The following is an 8288-nucleotide window of genomic DNA, read 5'->3' on the forward strand; positions in this document are numbered from 1 at the left end:
CACAGGGTTTTCCATGCTGAGTAAGGTGTTTTTTTTAACTTGACAACCTTCATGACTAAATCAATTTTAAACTATTATTGGAAAGAAAGATATTTTTAGGCTCTTCATAAATCTCTGAATTAAAGATAGTTATTTTTCACATCATATTATAAACAACTTTCCGCGGATATAAAAATGTACAAATGAAAGATTAAAACCAGTTTTGTTATGCCTGAGATGCCAAAGGCAAGGGCTAACAAAACTAGTTTAATATTTTGATTGTTTATTTTTATATTTGTAGAAAACTGAACATATTACGATACGATACATGAGTTTTCAGTGTGGCTTAGAACCAGTTCTAATCCAGCAGATTCTAATCGGTTTCAAAGCTATACTGAAAATGTATTGAGGAAACACTATAATAACATTTGTATTTTTAAGAGAGCTGATTAGATTTGGACCTCACAACTGGGATAATTTATAAAATTCTGCAAAATTATCTCAAATCACCAGAAGAATTTTCCTCAAATCTGATATCCACTTGGATCAGGTGGAAAAAAATTGCCATCTTTTATATTTGCATTTTGTGAGGAGGTGGGGTTGAAACAAACACTTTTGAGTGAATAGGCATCTCAAGAAATAATTATACTATATTATACTTGAGCGGGGTGGGGGTGAAAAGAAAGGGTAAAAATATAAATCGGGAGGAGGGGGGGGGGTGTTTTTTAACCTCCCCTTGCCTGTCAAGAACAATATTGGTCCAGTGGTTTGTAATATCATTCGTTACACACAGACAGACATCATGTTACTAAAACGAGATGCTGTTTATCTGAATGTGAACAAAGGCATCCTATCCTTTGTTGGTATACACATATTTTAGATTATAATTCATTTTTACAGAAATATATTAATGTACAGACAAATTATTTTACAAAAATCCACCAAAACCCTAAAACCAACATTATTATAATAAGGGTCGTTCAAAGATATAAGCATGATTTTATATCATATCTTTTTAAGCTGATGCTACTGTAAAGTTATTTTAAAGGATTTTTCTTTAGTAAAATTTGAAAAAATAATTTAGAAAAAGTCAAAGTAAAATAAACTAAAATTGTTCAAACTCTGTCTTAGGAAGTTTAAAGATAATGAAAGAATGAGAGGAAAAAACGAATAAGAGAAATAGTATTGAAATGATTTTAGATTCCCTGAAAAGAAGAACCCTATCGGCGAATGGGTTGTTTTAACCGAATGGAGAGAAAAAGTTTATTTATTGAGTTTTTTTTTAAATTCCAATAATCTTAAGGTAGTTAGACAGAGGGAGTTAAAATGACATTGATTCCCAATGATGATAAACAAGATTACCCCTGTCAGTAGATATAATAGATAGGTTGGAAAGTTTGGATACAATAAGTTCAGAACTAACCTATAAAAATTCAATATAAGTACTGAAAATTTTATTTGCTAATGCATAAGACAACTTGGTATTAAAACTTTGAGTACCAGTATTGTCCATAAGATTTATCAGGTGAGCTTTGTATTGCTTTCATACTTATTTGTATTTAATATTTTGGATCAGAAAGTTTATTGGAAAATTAAATTATTTTTACAAAATATAGTTGAGTATATCCAGAGTTGGATAAGACAATGGCCGATAAATTGATGTACATCCCCAATGACGATACACAAAATTACCCCTCCTGTAAATAAAAGTTAGTTGTTGAAATTTATGAACACTCAAGTTAATAAGCCAACCAATCAAAACTCCCCAAAATTGTTACGTTAACGAATAAGAAAAAGTTATTTGAAAACTTTGGGGACTAGCGTAATAAACAGCCCATTGTCCCCTCTATTTCTGGTACATTTGACTGTAAATTACACCACCTTATCCTTATTAGCTAAAACTTTGGGCCCTTAATCGTTACCATGGATATTATGATCCTTGTTGCATAATAATAATGCGCTGTATGATGAAGCAGTTAAAAATCTGGTCGCGTTTTCATAATTTTATACCCCAATATTTTTGGACAGAGAATTTACATAAAAAGAGCACATACCCAGTGTATATACAAGATATTCATATTTACATTATACACACGTCAAAAGCCGTTTATAGGAGCGTAGCAACTATACAACTTTGTTAATATATGTATGTATAAATTAATGTAAAATCAACATTTTGTTGAAAATTTTATTTGGTTGAGCTTACAAGTTTGTCTGGGTTTTTAAAAATTCATGGATCATAAGGGATGCGATCATGGAGATGAATTTAAATACATCTCCAAAGATGACGAACAAAAGTATATGTAGGTTAAATTCTTGATTGAAAATATTGGACAATAGAATTTTGGAACCAACCTATAAGAACCCAAAGTTCTTTAACCAACTTATAATATTGTGTATTTACAAAGGTTTGTCTAAAAGTATAGTTTACATCAAACAGTTAGGGAGTTGAATCCATTTTTATAGAAGCAGAAATATAATCTATGATTATGGTTTGGACCCTTTAAAACTGTAATCTACCTTTCCACTTTCCCCTCTCTTGGTGAAGATATCTTCAACGCCGATGCGATTTTTGAAATGTAAGATTCTACTTTCCCTTCTCTTGGTGAAGATATCTTTAACGCCGATACGATTTTTGAAATGTAAGATTCCACTTTCCCCTCTCTTGGTGAAGAAATCTTCAACGCCGATACGATTTTTGAAATTTAAGATTCCACTTTTGCCTCTCTTGGTGAAGATATCTTCAACAAGAGAGACAAAAGTGGAATCTTATATTTCAAAAATCGTATCGGCGTTGAAGATATCTTCACCAAGAGAGGGGAAAGTGGAAGGGTAGATTAGAGTTTTAGAGGGTCCAAACCACAATCATAGATTATATTTCTGCTTCTATAAAAATGGATTCAACTCCCTAACTGTCAAATGTCCTCTCCATTCAACAATAAACATAAACATAAACATATTTATTTGGGCCTAAAAAATTAGACCTATTCATAAAATAAAAAAAATATAAAATACAATTAAAATTACTATAACAATAAACAACCTAAATCCTAATCAGTTCTGCCCGGGTAACTATGAATAGATCACTATGGATCTGTCTACTTTGCTCAAAATATATTAAACAAAGCACGGCTGGACCCTCAGATGTCAAAACTTTATTTTAGTGTTTGGCCAAAATGACTTAGCAATTGTATCTGTAAGTACGTCTAATAACACCCTTTGCTATTTTTAAAATCCTAGAAAATTTTTTTTGCAAGAAAATTGCATAAATTCGCAACCTTTTTTAGAACCACTACATAACTCGAGTTTTAAAACTTTTTATATAAAATCCTTTTTACAAAAAATATCAATAATTACTTAAAATTAAACCTGAAAGAAAAAAAATCTCATTACACGTGTTAATTTGCATGTTTTAGGCCTTTTTTTGAGGAAAGTATAACTTCCACATTTTTGACAATAATATATTTTTTTAACATTTCAAAGTAAAATATAATAAAACTTAAACGATTTTTCTTGAATTATCAGTTGAAAATTTCATCAAACATGCAATTTAAGTGATGACAATTTAATAAAATCATTTTTTGAATGTTTAGAATTACCAATTTTCTACATTTAAAACAAAATGTTAACAAAATTTAAAAACATTCTAATATATAACTTTAAAAATCAATAACATTTTATAAAATGATGTTTTAAAAAAAAATCATTAAAAGGTATTAAAATGCATTTTAAGTTGCTTAAAATTAAAACGAGAATATCTTTTTACACTTTATTCTTTGTAATAGAGATTAATCGTCATTTGCTGAAAATGAAACATTTGATAAACTAATTGAATCTTTTTGTGACCATGTTTAAACTTTTTAATTTTTACACTAAGGTGTTTTTTAATGAAAATCTTTGTTGAATTCTCTTTTGCGACAAAAAAAGAAAGGGAATTTTTTACTATTTCTAGGTTATCTTATGTAATTTAAACTATATAATATGAAATAATTTTTAATTGTCTTTCTTTTGAGCCACAAAACACTGTAAAATGTAACATATATGCAAAAATAACAATTTTTTTAATGAATATTATAATATCCTTATATGACATTGCGTCAGAGCTTATTCTTTAGATCATATGTTCATGAAAAGTAGTCATAAACTTGGAGGGTTGCGCTATTTATTAGAATATTAAATAAACTTGAATGGTAAAAATATTAGCATAGCCTTTGTCAATTCAAATGCTTTAGGTATATTATTCGGAAGGTTAGTTAAAAAAGAGAGAATTTGCTGTGTATACTGTTGAAAGACTTTCAAAAATGTAAATTACAAAGCAATCCTAAAAGATCGGGTCGTAGGCGAGTCTTAGTCGGGGGTTTTCTGATAGCAAATATTGCGTTATTGGTATACAATGTAAAAAAAAAACATTTTAAAGAAATTCTTTAAATAAAACCCAACGTGTATTGGCAGTACAAACATCTTAATGCTAGCAGACATATGTTTATCAACATTTGCAGAAAACTATTTCCACAAGAAAAATTATTCAGGTTTCTACTTCACAATTTTAAATATTTCTTTCTGATAAAATGTTTTACATATATCGTATAATCATTTACCAAAAAAAATATTTTGATAATTTAGATTTCAGAGAAGATTAATCCTTTCAAAAAACTAAGACGACATTTTGCATCTTCTGTCATGACATTTTAGAAAAAATATAAAAAACCAAAATTTAGTATGAAAACTATTTTCATCGATTTTTCTGAAGGTATTATCGTATTCTGTAGCTTTGTTATTATCATTTACTTATATCGAAAGTGCCAAACATTGTACCCTAACTTATTCATTTAATAAAAAACTAACCGTGAAAGGTATCCTGGATCCCTTTAAACTTATAGAACCTAGGTAGGATCGCCAAAATAAAAATAACATAAAAAAGATTGCAAAATTTACAGAGTTGGAGTTTTAGATTATTTGATAAAAATAGCTATTGCAAGGCATTAATTAGTTTAGATTTGATAGATTTAGCAAAAAGGTTTCTATCTTCAATAGATTTAAGCTCATCACTTAGATTATTCAAAAGGATGCCAAAGTTGAAAATTTGATGTTTTTTTAAGATACTAGCGGCTTCGCCCCTAGCCTCTAGGGGCTTTGCCCCAAGAGGTGATAAAAAAAAAATTAAGGTGAAATTCGTAAAAGGACCAAGGAAATCTCCTGCAAAAAAAAAAAAAAAAACCAAGGATTTCTTCTGCAATAAAAAAAAAAAAAAAAAATTGGGGGGGGGACTTTTTTGTTTTTGGGGGGGTTGGGGGTGTCCCACCCCCCAAGAAAATATCTTAAAACCACCACAGGACCAGTAGGTATATTCCCTGAAGAGTAGAGCCCATTCGGTTCAGCGGTTACCGAGATCTTAAGCTTCAGACGGACAGACGGACAGACGGACAGACAGATGGACAGACATCGTTCTACTTTGTGTTATAGATTCATATCTATAAGGCTGTTATAGACAGAAATCTGAGTTTTATGTCCATTTGTAAATGATTTATATTAATTGAAAGTTCCGTGATTATTGAATCTATAAACTTATTCAAGGTTTCGTGATATTTCCATATATACTATATCAGTACCAGCTGTACATAAAACAGCTGTAATCTAGTTATACCAGATCTGGTTGTACATTTGTATTACGTGTCATTTAGTGAAAGTCGCTATTAGTGATAGGTTGTTTTATTATTATGTGTTATAAATTTGATTGTTCATGCTTATTATTATTTTTGGTTTTTTAGTAATGCAATCTTTAATTATATTTTAGAATAGAATGCAATTTAATTGAACAATCAAAGTACGAAGTAGTTATAATAAACCAGAGCACAAATATTTTATCCCTAAATAAATCTTTAAATAATCAAAGTGTTTAGTGAGATTACTCGTTCTTTTAAACGTAACAATTAATTTGGTGTAGTTCTTTTTTATTTCTCGGTTGAAAGTGATTATCGTTTAGCGGCCTTATATCGCTACAGTTCAATTAAAAATTATTTTTAAAAATATAAAGAACACTAATTAAAGTTAACTATTTAAATTCTGGGTTGTTCTCAAAAACCCCCACCCCTGATTAAAATAATAATTTACTGGCCCTTCTATGCCATATTATTTTTGAACATACTCTTGTGAGCCTATCCGTCCGCCCCGTACGCCGATCCGCCCGTGCTGTATGCCGATCCGCCCGCCCTTTACGCCGATCCGCCCGCCTTGTACGCCGATCCGCCCGCCTTGTACGCCGATCCGCCCGCCCGGTACTTCGATCCGCCCGCCCTGTACGCCGATCCGCCCGCCCTGTACGCCGACCCGCCCGCCCTGTATGTTGATCCGCCTGCCTCAATATTGATCCGCCCGCCACTATATTGATCCGCCTGGCCTTAATGTTTATCTGCCTGCCTCTATATTGATCCACCCGGCCTTAATGCTGATCCGCCTGCCACTATATTGATCCGCCTGGCCTGTATGTTGATCCGCCTGCCACCTTATTGATCCGCCCGGCCTTAATGCTGATCCGCCTGCCACTATATTGATCCGCCCGGCCTGTATGTTGATCCGCCTGCCACTATATTGATCCGCCCAGCCTTAATGCTGATCCGCCTGCCACTATATTGATCCGCCCAGCCTGTATGTTGATCCGCCCGGCCTATATGTTGATCCGCCTGGCCTGTGTGTTGATCCGCCTGCCACTATATTGATCCGCCCAGCCTTAATGCTGATCCGCCTGCCACTATATTGATCCGCCCGGCCTGTATTTTGATCCGCCTGCCACTATATTGATCCGCCCGGCCTTAATGCTGATCCGCCCGGCCTTAATGCTGATCCGCCCGGCCTTAATGCTGATCCGCCTGCCACTATATTGTTCAGCCTGGCCTGTATGTTGATCCACCCGGCCTGTATGTTGATCCGCCCGGCCTGTATGTTGATCCGCCTGGCCTGTATGTTGACTCGCCCGGCCTAAATTTTGATCCGCCTGCCCTGTATGTTGATCCGCCCACCCTTTAAACTGATCTGCCTGCCTGTTTGTTGATCCGTTTGCCTGTATACTGATTTGCCTGCCCCCTACTTTAATCTGCCCACCCCAAACATTGATCCGTCCGCCCTGAACGTTGATCCGCCCGCCCCAAACGTTGATCCGCCTGCCCTGTACATTGGGGTATTGCCTTTTTACTACTAAAAGTTATCATCTATCTATAGAGTTCTTTCGAGAACTAATAGAAAACATATGCTGCTCTGTCTTGAATCACCTGCTTAATATATTAATCGCCCTGTATATGATCTGTTCTGTAAGCTAATCTGCCTAAGCTATAGCTGGCCTGCCTGCCTGTTAGCAATTCCGCCTAATACATTGATCCATATCTATAGAGTTCTTTTGAGAACTAATAGAATACATTTTCAAGTAAACTTCTCTCTTATTTTCACAAAGTTTTTCTTCTTCATAAAAATCAACAAAACCCTATATCTGTCTATAGAGTTCTTACGAGAACTGATGGACCTAATTTTTTGTGTCATTTTTTTGTTTATCTTATCATCAGAAGTACTTAAATCTAACATGCACCATGAATAGGGAACAACTAAGGGGTTCTTCAAACCATGGAGGTAGGGGAAGATCTTCTTCTCGAGGTGCAGGTGTTAAACATTCTTCGCGGGGAAGAAGTGAATCCTGTGGATCCAGATATTCTATTCGCACAAGATCTTCTGCATCTACCATAGATTCCTCTCCAAGATCAAGAAATGAAACAAATAATATTACTGTTCGACCTATCATCAAAAAGAAAACATTAGCTGAAAGAATCAATAGCAAAAGGACCTCTAATTCACCACTTAGACCAAGCTCAAGTAGTACTCCAGTGACCTCCCCACAAGGTACTGCAGCAAATGAAAATCACAACCCTTCCTCAGAGTTTAACAATCCAATTGATTCTAATGATCAACCACCTTTAGTCCCTAAACAACCATACTTAAACTCTCTTGTTGATTTAGAGAATAATCTTAACGAATATCAAACTACTCCACTTATAAGCAGTGCAGGTACGGCTTTAGTCTCCAACCTTGAACGCCTACCTGTTATTACTGCACTGAGCTCAATATCAGAAGTTAACAATTTCCTTGACATATTAGGTTCTCATATAGATGATTATGGGAACAACCTTCAAACTCATCCAAATTGGAAAAAGTCTATCTATGAAAGATATAATGAGGTAATGATAGACCTTAATAAAGCCAGGGATATTGCTGCTGATTTAATGTCCAATGCAGCTCTTACAAGATGCTCTGACCTTTCAAGCAAG

This window comes from Acartia tonsa, chromosome 13, assembly GCF_053477335.1.
Source record: "Acartia tonsa isolate MP-2025a chromosome 13, ASM5347733v1, whole genome shotgun sequence".
NCBI classification, from domain to species: Eukaryota; Metazoa; Arthropoda; class Copepoda; order Calanoida; family Acartiidae; genus Acartia; species Acartia tonsa.